The following is a 16943-nucleotide window of genomic DNA, read 5'->3' as shown; positions in this document are numbered from 1 at the left end:
AGGTCTTCTGCAACGGGCTGTCACCCCACTTGGACTTACTCCTAATTTATGTTGGGGTACATGAATGAAGAATCAGGGCAACACAGAGTATCACTGTTACTCGCCCATCCTCTCTTCTAGGAGCCTGGGTCTAGGAATATGATGGATGCAATCCAGCCTTCCCACAGGCCTTTTGATGTTGGCCTCTAGAATATCTTCTGAGAGTTGTAGGGACTAGTGTTCTGCATACCTCTTCCAGGAAAGCTTTGGTGGCCCCATGCCCCAGCAGAAGACAGAACAGTGTTGAGGGCTTGGTAGTTCTCAGACACCATCAGATATTGCAGTTCTGTTCTGCTTTCACCTCTAACCAATAAATGTTGCTCTCTCCCATATCTACAGGTGCTCTAAGCTACAGGCTTCTTTCTCATTCACTTCACAGATGTTAAAAGAAACATCTGCTGAGACCAATGTGTCACTGTGACAGTGCATTAAAGGGTAGAGATTAAATATTTACTAAATATAAAGAGAAAGACACAAACCTCTACCTCAGAGATTCTCAACCTTTTTTCTTTCTGAGTTTGCCCCCTCCAACATGCTTTAAAACCTCCATGGCTCACCTGTGCCATAATAACTGGTTTTCTGCATATAAAAGTCAGGGCCAGTATTAGGGGTAGCAAGCAGGGCAACTGGCCTAGGGCCCCATGCCACAGGGGCCCCCATGAAGCTACATTGCTTAGGCTTTGGCTTCAGTGCCTCGGTGGCAGTGTTCAGGGCCCCATGCTTCAGACCTATATGGCAGGGCTTTGGCTTTCTGCCCCGGGCTTCAGTGAGTCTAATGCTGGCCTAGGACCTCTGGTTAAGAACCACTGCTCTAGCTAATCTTTCATTAAATCTTTTCTTAGTTTATGCTATTATGGTTTGTGCTGAGGTCTCTAGATTTTTTTGCCAAGGAAATACATCAGCATCTGTAATGGCAAAATATAGTCGATCCTTACAAAGTTAGAAAGGAAATGGAGATACAGAGAGAGAGGGAGGAAAGGATGGATTGATGGATAGACAAATTTGCCATAATCTTTTATTCACTTTTTGCCTGTCTCTGATCCCTAGAGCTGAGCTGTTAATGTGACATATATCAATTGCCTCACTAGCTGCAGGTTACTTTTTTTAATAATAATAATCTAATTACTGGCGGAGTGTGAATTGTCTCCAGAATACCAGGCACTTGGGGGATGAAAACAAAATTAAACTTCTCCCAATTCAAGCATAAAAAGATAAGTCAGGACAGAACAAAGAGTGGAATCATATATTGGTAGGATTATGACACATGAACCATAAGAGAGGACAGGTTCTAGAAGCTACTGTTATACTTGAATAAGTCCTGTAACTGTCCTACCAACAGTCTTCAAATGGAAGGCCTATTTAGTTCTTTGAAGTGGGGCTGGCTGTACTTGACCAGAAGTGGCCACCACCCTATTAATAAAATTCTGTTTAACAATGTTGGACCTTGAGCAAGTTGCTTCACCTCTGATTCCTTCTCCTCCCTTTGTCTGTCTTGTCTATTTAGATGGTAAACTCTTTGAGGCATGGATTATCTCTCGTTATGTGGATTTACAGCACCTAGGACCCTTCTGTTGGCGGTCTATAGTCACAGCTGTAATGTAAATAATCAAAATAATAACAAACCTCATAAAATTATTTTTTTGTTCTGACCTCATCCTCCCACTCCTCTTCTCCTTCTCCACCTGCTGTGTCTTTTTGAAACTTATATTGTGAGCTCTTTGGGTCAGGAAAATGCCTTACTGTTTCTCTGTACCGTGCCTATGCACTTTATTGTATATTTAGCACTGGTGCAGCTGCTGCTGGAACGCTGTGTCCAGTTCTGATGCTCACAATTCAAGAAAGATGTTAATAAACTGGAGAGGGAGCGGAGAAGAGCTGCAAGAACAATTAATGGATTACAAAACCTGCCTTACAGTGATTGAGGTCTTTGAGTCTATCTATTTAGCTTAACAAAGAGGAGATTAAGTGGTGATTTGATTACAGTCTAAGAATATCTATCTAGGGAACAAATATTTAATAATATGCACTTCAGTCTAGCAGAGAAAGGTATAACATGATCCAAGGGCTGGAAGTTGAAGCTAGACAAGTTCAGACTGTAAATGAAGCATAAACAGGATGGTTTTCTCACAGCTCTGCTCTAGGAATTATTCTGGGGAAGTTCTCTGGCCTGTGTTATACAGGAGGTCAGACTAGATGATTGCAATGGTCCTTTCTTTGCTTAGAAACTATTTGGAACCCCTATGCATTACAGGTAATAAATAACAGCAATAAAACGTAGCACAGTAAAGTGGTGCCCGTTTGTCTTAGTGGAAAACAAAAGAAGAGAGCATAGGGTGTGATTTGCAGATCTCAAGCACCCCAAACCCTGGCAGAGGCACATATTTCCCAGCAAGCTTTGTGGTGACATTAATGAGAGAGAGAGAGTAAGCATAGAGGACAATGTAGAGTTTTCTCACAAGAATAGCTACTTTAACAGCCCTACAGGGCTTCCACGATCAGGCCATTTCGGGCAGGAATGTAATTTATAATAAATGATGTCCATAAACCCAATGAATTTGCTACTTCAGATGTTCACACTGATTTACATTTAGAACCTCTGTGGTAGCTGGAGAGCCTGGCAGGACAGCAAAGTGGTATATTTTGTGAGGAGCAGCAGTCTCAATCACAAAGCCTATGGGAAACATAGATGTCATGGCAATAAAATGATTAGTATACAGAGGAACAGAAGGGCACTCTCTAGCCTGTTTTTAATCTTTTAAATAATTCTGGCTTCTGAAGGTTAAAGGGGTTGGCAGCATGAGACATCAGAGCTTTGTAGACACCCAGCTTTCTCTCTCGCTCACTTTGATTTCCTTTTGCTCTCCTGATAAGATTTCTATCAGAAGGCCTGATCTAGGCAAAGGCAGTAAGAAATAGCTACCCTGTAATCTCAATAGGTCAGGTCCTTTAGGAAGGCTATTGGCCATTATGGAGGGAAATTACAAGGCAAGGGAGAGGTTCACAACCAGCCCTAATAATTCTATCTTTTTCCAGTGGAAGGCTGGTAGTAAGTGCTCCACGTTCTGTGATCATCACAGGTGGAGATAAATGTACCTGATTCTTTGTTGCTCTTAGGTCTCTGTGTACCATAGAGCTTGATGTTGCATATTTTCCAGCACAAAGGGCTCCTCCTTGCAGATAAACCTTAGTAAACTGGTCACAGACCATTCCGTTTCTGCCTTGCTTGAGTTCTTTGTTACATGGGTTGGTGAGATATGGGCACAACTGGTCCTTGGTTCAGGGTGCACTGAAACTTTGGTCTACTGACTCCTAAGAGATGGCCTGTTGTCATTCTAATTATATGAGTTATGTCCTCAGATAGCAAGCAATTCAGCAAGATAATTTATGTACAAGCAAATGTGATTTTGTGCATTTATGATTATTTTTTAATTTTAAAATATGTATATGTGAATCAAATAGGTTAATTAGTTTCAAAATAGAATCAGACATTTACAAATATCTGGAGTATTACTGGCTGGGAGAAAATCACAAGGGCTTTTAATTCTCATGCTTCTGAGTATAAGTCAATCACCATCTGTGATCAGGAAGAAATCTCATAGTAAAATAAATATGTTGACTGGAGGTTCAAACCATCTTTTAAAGCATTTTATTATCCATTGTCAGATGCAGAACACATGATATGATAGGCCTTTGCGCTGTCCTAGTACAGTCTAACTCTTCTCCACTAGAAAGTGACTTCAAAGTTTAGTCTATATGCAGACTTCTCTTCACTTTCCATAGAATCAGCTTGCCCTGAATTCCTCTAGGTCTAAAACAAAACTAAGGTAACAGAGTGCTTTGCACAGAGTCATTCAAGCTCCCTTTTTCAGGTTGTCAGCTATCACACAGAATGTTAGGTTCAGTGCAAGAGACTGTGTGAAGGACAGGTGTCCCCAGGAGAGGATAATAGGTGGAATAAATCACTGAGCACCACTTAAACTGCTCACAGTAGCAGACTTTGGTAAGCAGCACTCATACAGGAGCTCGCTGCTCATGTCCCATAGTCTCTCAGAAAGGGAGGAAATTAGAAGTAACAATTAAACAGATAAAGAAACCAAGATAGATTATAATATAAATATGCAGTTTTATAGTACCTTTCTATAGAGGACACTATAAAAAACACTGTACAAATATTGGTTAAATTAAACTTCATAATAGAGCTGTTAGGAATTTTTCACCAAAAAGTTTTGTTTTGTTTTTCCATTGAAAAACACCAATTTGTTAAAAGAACGCTTTTTGCAGAAATCTTTCCATTTTGGCAAAATGTTCATCGAAAAGATTTACGAATTTCTGGCCAAAAGGAGAGTGAGACCCCATACCCAATAGCCTAGTGGTCAGGGCACTTGCCTGAGAGGTGAAAGGCCCTACTTCAAGTGCCTGATTTGGCTATAGAGTCAGTCTACTCTATTTTATATATGTCTTCCATATTCATGAACCCCCCCAACCTGAGGAGCCCCACTCCCCTTGCACCTGGACCACCCAGATGAGCCACCCACACACTGATCCCTACCCCACCAAGCCCCAGTCAGCTACACCTGGATCCCCACGTCAATAAGCCCCACTCCCCCAGCAACCAGATCCTCCACTGAGCCCCCTACACACAGACCCCTCGATGAGCTCTGGCTGCCTCACTCAGAGCCCTCCTACTTAGTCCCAACCATCCTCACATAGCCCCCCCCCCCAGTCCAATTACCATTGAATCCAGAACCCTCCAACAAGCTCCTGTGCATCCAGATTCCCCCTCTCCTGCACCTGGATCCCCCACTGAGCCACCTGCACCCAGATTGCCCCACACTGAACCCTCTTAACCCACATGTGGATCCCACCACATTGAGCCCCTCCACACTTTGATCCTGCCATGCTGAGCCTGCCTGCCCATGCCTGGTACACCTGGCATGGAGGGGCAGGACCCTGGGGTTTTTCTGGGGCAGGCCCGGTCCTTGCACTGAGTCAGGGTTGGGTGCAACCTGACCGCTGAGTCTGTGTCCTGTGGAGTGGGGGAGCTGCACAGTGATTTCCCACCTCTGGGCAGCCAGTGGCCTGTGCTCCCCAGTGTCCTGCTAGAGCCTCCACATGTATTTGACAAATAAAATTTGCAGAATTTTGCAGAATTTTAGAATATTGTGCACAGAATTTTTAAATTTTTGATGCAAAATGCCCTCAGGAATAAAATAAAAGTCTTATTTAATACTTTGCATTTCAAACTAACTGTTTTTTTCCTTCTTTTCTGTGTCTTTAATAAAATCTTAAAGAAAAATTGTTTAATGATAGGGTCACGTTGACACCTTCAACTCTTTGGGCTCTATTTATTCCATCATAATTATTACAAGAGCATTCACAAAGGACATAGGAGACCCAGGTTCAAGTCCCTGCTCCAAATCACACAGAGTAGGTACTTGAACTGAGATCTCCTACCTCCCAGGTGAATGCCCTAACCACAGGCCTACTGACTACTGTGGCACAAGTGTCTCATGTTTTTTCACAAAAATTTTCAAGAGGCCTAGTTTTGGTCTGGGGCAGAAAGAAAAAACATACCAAAACCTCATTTTTTTTTCATGAAACAGAATTCTTGTTTTCTGGCCAGCAACACCTCATAATGCTTTTTTGATGAGGCACATAAGAGATGCACAGGGATAACTTCACCCACCAGTGCAATGCTGCCACCTCTAGAGTAGAACATGGCAGCTGTCTAGCAACCCAAAGCTACGTTTCAATATAGTTAGGAGAAACAAGTTAATACCATCTCTAGATTAAATGAATATTGAAGTAGACAGAATGTAATTCCCTGAATTTTAATTTTCCAGGAGACTGTGATTCACTTGTCAAGTCTTATGAAGAGTGGTTGGGAGTTCAGTTTAACTCATTTGATATAGGCAACCTCTGGTGTTCTTAACAATATATCAAGGGCATGGGTTCAATATTGATGCAGCTGGAAGAACCAGAGGTACATGTAAATGAATGTGTGCATCAGATGTGGCCCCTTGGTCTCCTAAAATATGACCAACATAATTCAGAGTCCCAAAGTATTAGTGCTTCTGGTCCAGTGGGCACCATGTTCTTTATAGTTAGCATTTCAAATATTAATGTGATATGATTACATTTGTTAACTAACTAACTAACTAACTGACGATCAGAGGATTGAGTTCATAGGGTTTGATTACTTAACAAGGAATTGATCCAGCACAAAGCAGCCAGAAGCAATATTTACAAGCCCCTTTGTTGGGGCATAAATTATAGTGGCCTAAAGCCTCTGACCAACCCCAGAAGAGAGCGCGAAGGTGCTTTAGAGCTGTCTGGAGGGGGAAAAAATCCACTAGAAATATAGATTGAAAAGCATGTTTTATCAAGAATTCTCCACGGAAAGTTTAATCTTCTCATCAAAAAAGCTTGAGAACAAAAATCTCAGCCAAAAATATGAAAGTTTCTCTCAGGAAAGCTAAAAAGAAATATTTGTTTTTTGGGTCAGGCTGATATGAAGTCATAATATTTCTGTTTGACATTAAACTGTGACCATTTGAGCTGTGGCAATGCCTCATACGAGTTGTTGTTCAGTGTCCTATGCCCCCATTCTCCACTATGAACTGGGTTCACTGGATTAACTATATCTCCCACAGTAACATCTCATGTTGACCTGCTGTGATGCATCATTGGAATCACATGGACTGGGTACATTGTGGGACATACAGTCAGGGCCGGCTCCAGGTTTTCTGCCGCCCCAAGTGGCGGGGAAAAAAAAAAAGATTGACAGCGCTTCGGCGGCAGCTCAAAGAGGAAGAAAGGGACCAAGGAACCCACTGCTGAATTCCCGCTGAAGACCAAGAGGTGCTGCCCCAATAGCGGACGGAGTGCAGCCCCTTTGTATTGGTCACTCCAAGCACCGGCTTCCTTTGCTGGTGCCTGAAGCCAGCTCTGGATGCAGTCTACAGATGGATCCAGACCATATAAAAGGATTCAGGAATGACGCCCCTGAGGGTTTGTCTACACAGCAAAGAAAAACCCATGGCTGGCCCGTGCCAGCCAACTTGGGTTCACGGTGCTAGGGCCTGAGCTCTTGAAACCTCCCACTCTACAGGTTTTTCTTTGCTGTACAGCTATACCCTAAATTACAACGCCCAGGAAGCACCACAATGGCTAAACACAATGCAGTTTAATGTTGAAATGTAACAGTTCCAGTTGGGAATGCCAAAACATTGCAATTTGATTGAAAGTGTCAATACAAAAGGTTTAGACAAGCAAAAAAAAAAAAAAAAAAAAAAGGGAGGCGGGGGATTTGACAGATTTTTTTTTCAATCAGTCCTTTTAATAACTACTACTCTCTCTCCATCCTCCCTCAGCTGTGTAATTGTGAGCTCAGAGAAGCTGAGGTCTCAGAACCTCTCTTTTACACACAGATTCAGTCCATTGTAATGGATTTACCTGAAAAGGGACTTTGTTGAATTTCACCCATGATTAATTCAGAAATCTGAAGCCTTGAACAGCCAGACAATAGGCCTGTTTCTCATTTACACAAAGACTATTTTAAACTCAGACTTTAAGGCCATAAGGGACCATCGTGATCTTCTAGTATGACCTCCTGCATGTTGCAGGTCACAGAACCTCACCCACCGAGTCCTCAAATCATGATTTATAGACTTCAAGTTACAGAGAATCCACCATTTTTTAACCACCATAATTTAAACCTGCCCATGACCCTGCTGCAGAAGAAGGCAAAAAACAGGGTCTCTGCTGATCTGGGGGGAAATTTCTTCCCAACACCAAATATGAGGATCAATTGGATGCTGAAAATGTGGAGAAGACCCATCAGCCAGACACCTGGAAAAGAATTATCTGTAGTAACTCAGAGCCCTGTTCATCTAGTGCCCCATCTCCAGCAGTTGGGGGTATTTCCTATTAGCAGTTACAGATGGGCCACATGCCACTGTAGACAGTCTCATCATACCATAAGCTTATCAAGCTCAGTCTTGAAGCGAGTTAGATTTTTTGCCCCAATGCTCTCCTTGGAAGGTGGTTCCAGAACTTCACTCCTCTGATAGCAAGAAACATTTGTCTAATTTCAAGCCTAAATTTGTTGAAAACTAGTTTATATCCATTAGTTCCTGTGTCTAAACTGGTGCTTAACTTAAATAACTTCTCCCTCTCTCCCTGTGTTTAACCCTCTAATATATTTATAGAGAGCAATCATATCTCCCTTCAGTCTTCATTTGGTTAGGCTAAACAAGCCAAGTTCCTTGAGTCTCCTCTTGTAACATAGGTTTTCCATTCCTCTGATCATCCTAGTAGCCCTTCTCTGCACCTGTTCCAGTTTGAATTCATCTTTCTTAAACTTGAGAGACCAGAACTGCACACAATATTCCAGATGAGGTCTCACCCGTGCCTTGTATAATGGTACTAACTCTTCCTTATCTCTACTGGAAATATCTCACCTGATGCACCCTAGGCCACATCAGATTGGCAGCTCATGGTCATTTTACAATCAACCAGTGCACCTAGCTCTGTCACATCCAAATGTTAAGTCCCCAACTTATGGCAAAAATTCGTGTTGATAGTCCCTATGTGCATGACCTTGAATGATTCATTTTCGACCAATTTCTATTACTCTGTTTTCAACACCTCCTAAGTTTGTGTCATCCATATGTTATTAAAACACACACTTTTTGTGCCACAGTCATTAATGAAAATGTTAAATAAGACTAGTTCTAAGATGGATCCTGAGGAATTCCACTAGTAACCTCCCTCTAGCCTGACAGTTCACCTCTCACTACGACCCATTGTAGTCTCCCCTTTAACCAGTTCCTTATCCACCTTTCAATTCTCATCTTAATCTACATCTTCTCCAATTTAACTAATACATTTCCCACATGATACTGTATCAAATGCCTTACTTAAATCCAGGTAGATTAGCTCTAATGCACTTCCTTTGTCTAAAAATAAAAATTTAAATTAAAAAAAAATAGCAGTTATCTCAAAGAAAGAGATCAGGTTGGTCTGGCTGTAAAACTAAGTTGTATTTTACCCCAGTTACCGTTTACTTCCATATCCTTAAGTACTTTCTCTTTCAAAATTTGTTCCAAGACTTTGCATACAACTGAGGTCAAATTAACAGATTTGTAGTTTCCTGAATCACCTATTTCCCCCTCTTTCTTAAAAATAGGTGCTATATTAGCAATTCTCCAGCCATAGGGTTAACCTCTGAGTTAATAGATTAATTAAAAATCCTTGCTACTGTGCTTGCAATTTCATGTGCCAGTTCCTGTAATACTTTATTCTATTCTTGTTACATACAGCTCCTTTAAAATGAGGGCAACTATAATTCGTGCTCACTCTAAGGCCTCTTTATACTACCAGAATGGTGTGAAGCGGTCTCAGTGTATATGTGAATCAGGCCCATTGACTAACGAGCCTCGATTCCAGTTTCCACTAGTGCTCCTTTATGCTGCTCTGACAGTGTGAGGGGGCCTTAAACTGGCAATATAAATAATTACTTTCACTTTAGGGCCCCCTTTATGCTACCAGAGTGTTGTAAAGGGAGCTTTAGTATCCCTTTTCATTATATTTTAACTTGGGTGGTTTAATGGTGTTGTGGTTATTATGAAGAGGTTGAAATGCTTCAGAAGTGCAAAGTGGTAAATAACTAATATACCATTTAAAAAAAGTATTTGCTAATGCTTGGGTAAACCCTATTGAGTGAGGAGACCCTCTGGTGGAGTTTCTGGTTTTATTGTGCTTGTGTAACCCACTGGTGAGTACATGTTACAAATCCCACTCTGCCTGATCCACTAGTTAGAAAATCATGGCTGTTGAGCTCAGGCTGTAGCAGCTCATGTTTTTATACCTAGAGCTCGCTTCCTCACATGCCAGACAAAAGAGCATCCCTTCCATACACACTAAGTCTGAGCATGCTGAGGCTGTGATGCTGTATTTACACAGCAGAAGCATTTGTATGGTGCTTTCAAGCCAAAATTTATCCCCACTCAGCCCCCAGTGTCTGGTCTGAATAACTTGGATGAGTGCTGGGGAATAGCACTGGTGCACGGAGAAGAAATCTTCTAAAGCAAGCTGCAGGAGGTTAATGGGGGCTAGTGCTCTCACCCAGAGGGGGAGAGAAGCAGAAGGTTGGGGTTTTGCTTCAACTCCAGTATCCTGTTTTCTTCCCTCTGAACCATTGGGGGCCCCTCTGAAACCATGGAGGAGAAGAGAGCTGAATGTGAGCCTCATAGCAGCAGAATTTTCACACTGGAACAACTCAGGGACCAGGAAGGGCAAACTCATTTAAAAGCCAGATATGAGAATGGCTGGCATTTTTTTCTTTTGCTAGCACTGAAGCAATTTGGATTCAAAGAAGAGCATTGAATCTCATTCCCAAGCTTCACCAACTGCTTGATCCTACAGCAAAGTCTTCTTCCTCTCCAGACCTAGCATCATGCCTCTACTGCAAGACCAAGTGGGAGGAGCAGAGGAGGCAGGAAGGATAAAACACAAAGCAAGTTTGGAACTGGAAAGATTGGAAGGGGAAAAAATAAATGATAAAAAACAACTTGGGAAATTTAAAGGATGGTGAAGTTTGAAATCTGATGTGTTTGGAAGTTCCTCCTCCCACCCCAGTATGAAAACCGGTCTCTTGTGCCTCCACTATCATTAATTAGACGAGGGAATTTGGTGGGTTCGATACCCAACTACAATTATAAATGAATACTGTTAGCTCCATCCCCCAACAGTGAATTATGCAATGTGTTCTCACAAAGTGAAATGAGATAAACCAGGAACACACAGGGGGGATTCAAAACTTAACACATCTGAAAAACTTGCTGCTCCATGTCTGGAAATCCTTATTCAGTTTGACTTAGTAAGTGTCCACAGACCCAACTGAATAAGGACTTCTGAATGTGCTTTTCTGAAAACAAAAACAAGATGAGAGCAGACCATTTACTTGTAACCCACAGAGCACAGCCTCTTTTATACACAGTAAAGAAGTTTTATGTGTAGGTCTGATTCTTAAAGTATATTTAAAGCCACTTTACAGATTAAAGATTGTAGGGGAGATGTTCAAAGGCATAAATGGCTGTTAAGAGTCCATTTCCATCTAAAGTCAATGGAAATTAGGGACCCAACAGTCATTTGTGCCCTTGTAAATCTCATCCTGCGTCAATCACATTTAAGTAACTCCATTTCTTCATATTTCAATATCAGTGACATTATGGCAGAATTTTTGAAAGACTTCACAATCCATCACTTACTTTCAGCCACTCAGCAGCTGACCTTCTAGTAATCTGTCTCACACGATCCATCCTCTCCGGCTACAATAAGCCTCCCTCATTTTTTCCATAATGGCTGGCTTATGGTTATTTCCATCTCTCTGACTAACGTGACCCCAATACATAAGCTTGTATCTGTTTATTGCAAAGAAGCAGACCGTCATGTCTGAAATCATATTTCTAATCTAGGCATGTGTCTTTTTTTTCCCATCCAGGAGATATGGGAGTCTCTCTGCCAGAACCACATTTCAAAACCTTAAATTTTCTTCTGGTCAGCAGCATTTACTTCTTACAAATCACAGCCATAAATCACTATGGAAAAATATAGGCTTTTCACCCATCTCATTTTTGTACATGTCAAGATGTTCTTCCCATGCTTACATAAGGGAGGCGCATAATTCAACAAGCCATCCCTATTCTCCTTCCAATTTTTGGGAACAGCCTCCTAGCTGAGATATATATGATCGCAGAAATTAAAAAATCGTATACTGCCTTTACAGTTTGTTCATTAATTATGTGGTCTGCTAGCATCCTGTTTGTGTCAACTTACATGAGTTTTATTTTTGTCACATTGTGGAATTCTATTTGCTCCCATATTAAAGCCCCCTTATACGATCAGAGTGGAGACGGACATCCTAGTGTAAATGAGAACTAGGCCCTATATGCAGAGATGAAGAACAGAAAGACAGAGATCTACGGAGATCAGCCTGCCCAAAAGTCCATTGACACATGTTGCAATAGAAAAAGCTCAGGTAGATAAATGGGTAGAAGAAAGTGATGTACAGAAAAAGAGTGGAGGGAATGAAGAGAAAACTGGAATTTGAAAGCTTTAGAGATGGAAGTGAATGGCACAGCACACCAGTTACTGGGAGAGGTGGAAGTAAGAGGAAGCAGTAATGGGGAACGGTGACAAATAATGGATTATTCCAAAGGGCTCCAACTATTTTTGAAAGGTTAAGTAAGCTTCACGACTCCACTGTGAAGAAACAAGTATTCTGCCCAGTTTGAAGATGGGGAAACTGAGGCACAGAGCCCTGACATGGCATACTCAGTTTGACCAATGAATTGGTCATGGAAATTGAACCCTGAAGTGTGCCAGAAATGAGAATAGAACCTTAGACTATTGAATCCAACACCCCCGCCCCACCCATCCACCCACACAGTGTTCTAGCCCCTGTGTAACATTCCCTCCCCTCACCTGACGGGGACAATAAGATATTAATACAGAGTAGGTCCTGGGTATTAGAGGCAGGGCAGGGAGCCAGGATAGTGATCTATGAAGTGTCCTTTCTCATTCAACATCCTCCTCACACTGGAATTTGTAACTTGTCATGCAAACAGTACTTCTTAAAAAATAGATCTATAAAATGTGTATATTTCTTGGAGTATCTTTGTTTTTTTACCAAGTCCTGGAATCTGCTTGGAGCATACAGTAATTGGGTATCTTTCGTTCCACAAAGATTCTCACAAGCCATCCCATGATGCCAGAGCCACTCTGTTAAGGGCAGCCTCAATGGGGCTGTGCCTTTTCCACCTTTTATAATGTTTATAATCTTCAAAATAAAACTGTATATAGAAAGGGGAAGAAAGGAGACTGGGGGTGGGTGAGAGGGATGTAAAGGAAGAAGACAGGGAAGGGAGAGCAAGGGAGAGGGAAGACTATCATCTCACTATGTATTCCCAGAGTCTGAGGCTCTACTGGCACATCTATGCACACAGCACTCTAAATCACATGCTGTTATTTAATGATTCCAAACCAATACTGAATCCTGAGAACAAAAGCATTTTGCAGAGGGCAAAGGGGCATTGCCTACAAATGCTGAAGCAGCAGGAACAAAAAAAATGGAACAAAGTATATTCACAAAAGAAAGGACCATCTTCCATTTTTCAGCACCATAATCAAACAGAAAGGGCACAAAAGATTTCAGCAATATATTGCAGGCTTTTCCAAAGGTCCTGGATCAGCATGGAGAATCAGTTACCTGCTTACTTTGCTATCTATACTTTCGATATAAGTATCAGCGGGCCTGGTTGCATTTTCATTCATACCAGTGTAATCTGGAATAAATCAGGAAGTTAATGTAGTTACAGTGGTATAAATAGCATTGAAAGTGAGGTCAGTACCAGTTCCTACAAGTAACACATCCATGCCATACCCAGGGTGATAAAACCACATACTATGGTACAATATAACATCCTGCATAGACTTGCTCTCCCATCATAATCATATTACAACCATAACACCTACATGTCCCCAAACAAAATCAAGGCCCCTTTGTGCTAAGTACCGCACATACACACATTAAGAGGCAATCCCTACCCTGAAGAAATTACTATCCATTTGGATAACGCAGATAAAGGAAGACCTTTCTCAGTGTATGAATGCATGAGTACACACAATCACTCACTGTAGTCATATAATGTATATGTCAGTTTGTATATTTCTTCATACAAACTGTATCTCCAAGCACACTGAAGAGGTAAATGATAAATAGCAGCAGAGACATTAAGAGGGGTAGCCAAGGGAGGAAAAGATATCTTTCAACTGAGATTTGAAAAGAGGGGCAGCTGATAAGGGGTTGAGAAACAGGAAGCGGGTTCCGTATGTCAGAAGCTGCAGAGGAGAAGGTTCTCAAATCAGCGGTGTTGAGACTGTATGAAGAGAAAGTGAGCAAAAGGTCATAGAGAGCGATTGACATTGGACAAAAAAATTGCTTGTAGGTGCACTTGTGCAAGTCCAGAAGACACTGGAGTTACTTCCAATCGGAGTCAGTGGAGGCACCACTGTAACCAAAAACAATCTGGATCATTGTCCATAGATGATGCCCATTGTTTAAAACCACCAACCAAAAACTACCATTCTCCAAGAGGTTGAGGCCCCATTTAAACAGTTCCACAGTATAATGAACTAAACCATTCACAACAGGTTATTAACATTTCTGGGTTTTATGTCTTCTTGCGCAGGAAACAGCCAAATACAGCTTGTAGAAGAGTCTCTCAACTTTCAGAAAGCAGGGTTCAATGGACACTACTCACATCCCAATAACAGGACAGAAAAGACTTGCTAAAGGGAGAGATCCTAGGCATTATATTGAAAAATCTGGGAAGATTCACTGAGCCAGTGGACTCAATGATGCAGTTGATTAGGAAGGAGGGTCTGGCAGCTATGCATGAGTTCACATCTCTGGCTGAACAATACTGCACTGTCTGTAGCTGGCTGCAGGGAGAGTTCAATAAATCACCCTAATAGCAATTATACACAGAGCCAGCAAGGTCTGTGTTTGGAGATTTTTTACAAATGCTTTTTATTTATAAAAATGACATCTACTTTTGCTCAATATCTGTATTACTTCATGTACTGAGTAATGAGGGTTGGGGCAAGATTTGGCAGTTTCTCTTTGCAAGGATTTGAGCAAAACATTTCCCTGGTTTGATCCATCTACTTTCTAAAAACTCAGGGGTATCAAGTCTCACTCCCTCTGCAAGATTCACTTCAAACTAGTGTTTTACCGGATTTCATATCCAAACCACTTGAAGCTGCCAATTTCACACTCTTATGATGGAAAGACATGCATCAGAGCTTCCAGTTCGACTCAAAATCTTGCCCAGATTGAATCAAAAAGTTTGTGAACCTCAGCAAACTTTATTTCAATGAACTTGTCTGAATTCATAACATAAGGCAACAAAAATCAGGAAACACTTCATGTGTTTGAATCATGCTTGAACTATAGATGATCAGGTAAACAGAATGAAAATGTCATTTAGTTTCATTTTAACTTCTGTGGGTTATCTTAACCAAAGCATTAGCACAAAATTATCCTCTCCCACTCCATGCTTCATAGAGTAGATTAGAGAGGGAAGGTACATATTTTAACTGGTCATTTGCACACGCATTTTGTTGCACGTGCCACAGAGGTGCAGGAAGTACTTAAGCAAGTCAGAAGTCCAGCCATGTGTGCAATTTTCTAAAACTGTAGACCCAAATAAAGCCAAAAGTGTTCCCCCTTTAATATGGTGGTGCAACCTGCCAAGACTGCAAATCCCAGTATACAATACCCCAATCTGTAGTCTCTAGGGCTGCGCTTACATATTATTTATGAGGGCAGGTTCCCACAGTGATGAGTGGAACCTATAACAGAATGCTAGTATTGTATTCTAATATTCAGTCACTAGGTATAGCCATGTATAACATACCTTACTGGAGCTGGTAACAACCATACCTGGCAGCGCATGCAAGTATCTCAGCGAGCACATCTTTTGTATCTCTCACCACGATGGAAGCTCTGTAGCCAATCCATATCTGGCACAGAAGCCTAACCTAAAAAAGTGAGTCAGGTGTCAGGAGGGACATAACTTTGTGCTATACGAGGGGCCCAAGAATGCAAACCATGAAGAAACTGCTAACAGTGAAGTCTTAGCATGTTTAATAAAGAGCTCATCTGCACAGTCCCTCCTACTTGCCACGTTACTTAACATGAGTTCCATTTCTGAAAATTAGAACTTTCTCACAAACTTCCTCAAAGTTGCCAATAGGAGAAACTTAAGCACCCCTTAAATAAAAACAGACAGACAGACAGACAAACAATGTGACGGTCATTGATTGTATGGGCTGGAAAAAAACAATTCCACAGAGTGGCTGTATCAACTGATACAATGGCTCCACCACACAAACTGAACTGGTCAGGGCTGGAAAGAATCCTATCTTTATATTCCAACTGGCATTACTCATGCAAATCAGCCTTGACACCGGCCCCTCACCTCTCTCTGAACTGCTTCCAGCCAGCTGCAAAGAAACGGGCAGCAGAGTCTATGTAATCAGAAAGTGCTTCCCAGCACCAGCATGCACTTAATGCTGAATTGAGATGCCTACTGTAGCAGCATTGTACCTTCATGTTTAAGATTCCTACTCTTTTACCCCACTGTTAAGTCTCTGCTTCACCTACCAGACTGGCACCAAAACACTGAAAGTATATGCCAAGCCTAATCTTTGTCAATTCTGATGTTTTAAAAAGGGCAAATCCAGTTGGAATATGCCCTCTGTGTAAAGGTCATCTTGGCTGCTTGCCCAGCAGAGGCGGCTCCAGGTCCCAGCATGCCAAGCGCGTGCTTGAGGAGGCATGCCGCAGGAGGCGCTCTGCCGGTCACCGGGAGAGCGGCAGAAAGGCAGCCTTCGACGGCATGCCTGCAGAGGGCCCGCTGTTCCCTCGGCTCCACCAAAGCCACGGGACCAGCGGACCCTCTGCAGGCACGCCTGCAGGAGGTCCACCAGAACTGCAGGACTGGCGACCAGCAGAGCGCCCCCCACGGCATGCCACCGTGCTTGGGGCAGCGAAATGTCTAGAGCTGCCCCTGTTGCCCAGACAACCTTCTTTAATTGTCCAGGGGCACGAAAATAATAGATTGTCTTCACCACTAAACCAAACTGATCAGCAAAGGCTTCTAATATCTGAGAGAGCCTGTTCATCTCTCTGCTTTGAAGAATCGTCATAGGTGAGAGAGATTTCATATGTCAACCTAAAAGCACCCAAACAGCTAAGCTGATGAGACCTGTCAGCTTCCTTTCCTTCAGAGGGGAAAAAAGGAGAATGGAACACAGCATGTGTGTGTGGCACA

This window comes from Gopherus flavomarginatus, chromosome 4, assembly GCF_025201925.1.
Source record: "Gopherus flavomarginatus isolate rGopFla2 chromosome 4, rGopFla2.mat.asm, whole genome shotgun sequence".
NCBI classification, from domain to species: Eukaryota; Metazoa; Chordata; order Testudines; family Testudinidae; genus Gopherus; species Gopherus flavomarginatus.
Note: the sequence above shows the minus strand (reverse complement) of the source record.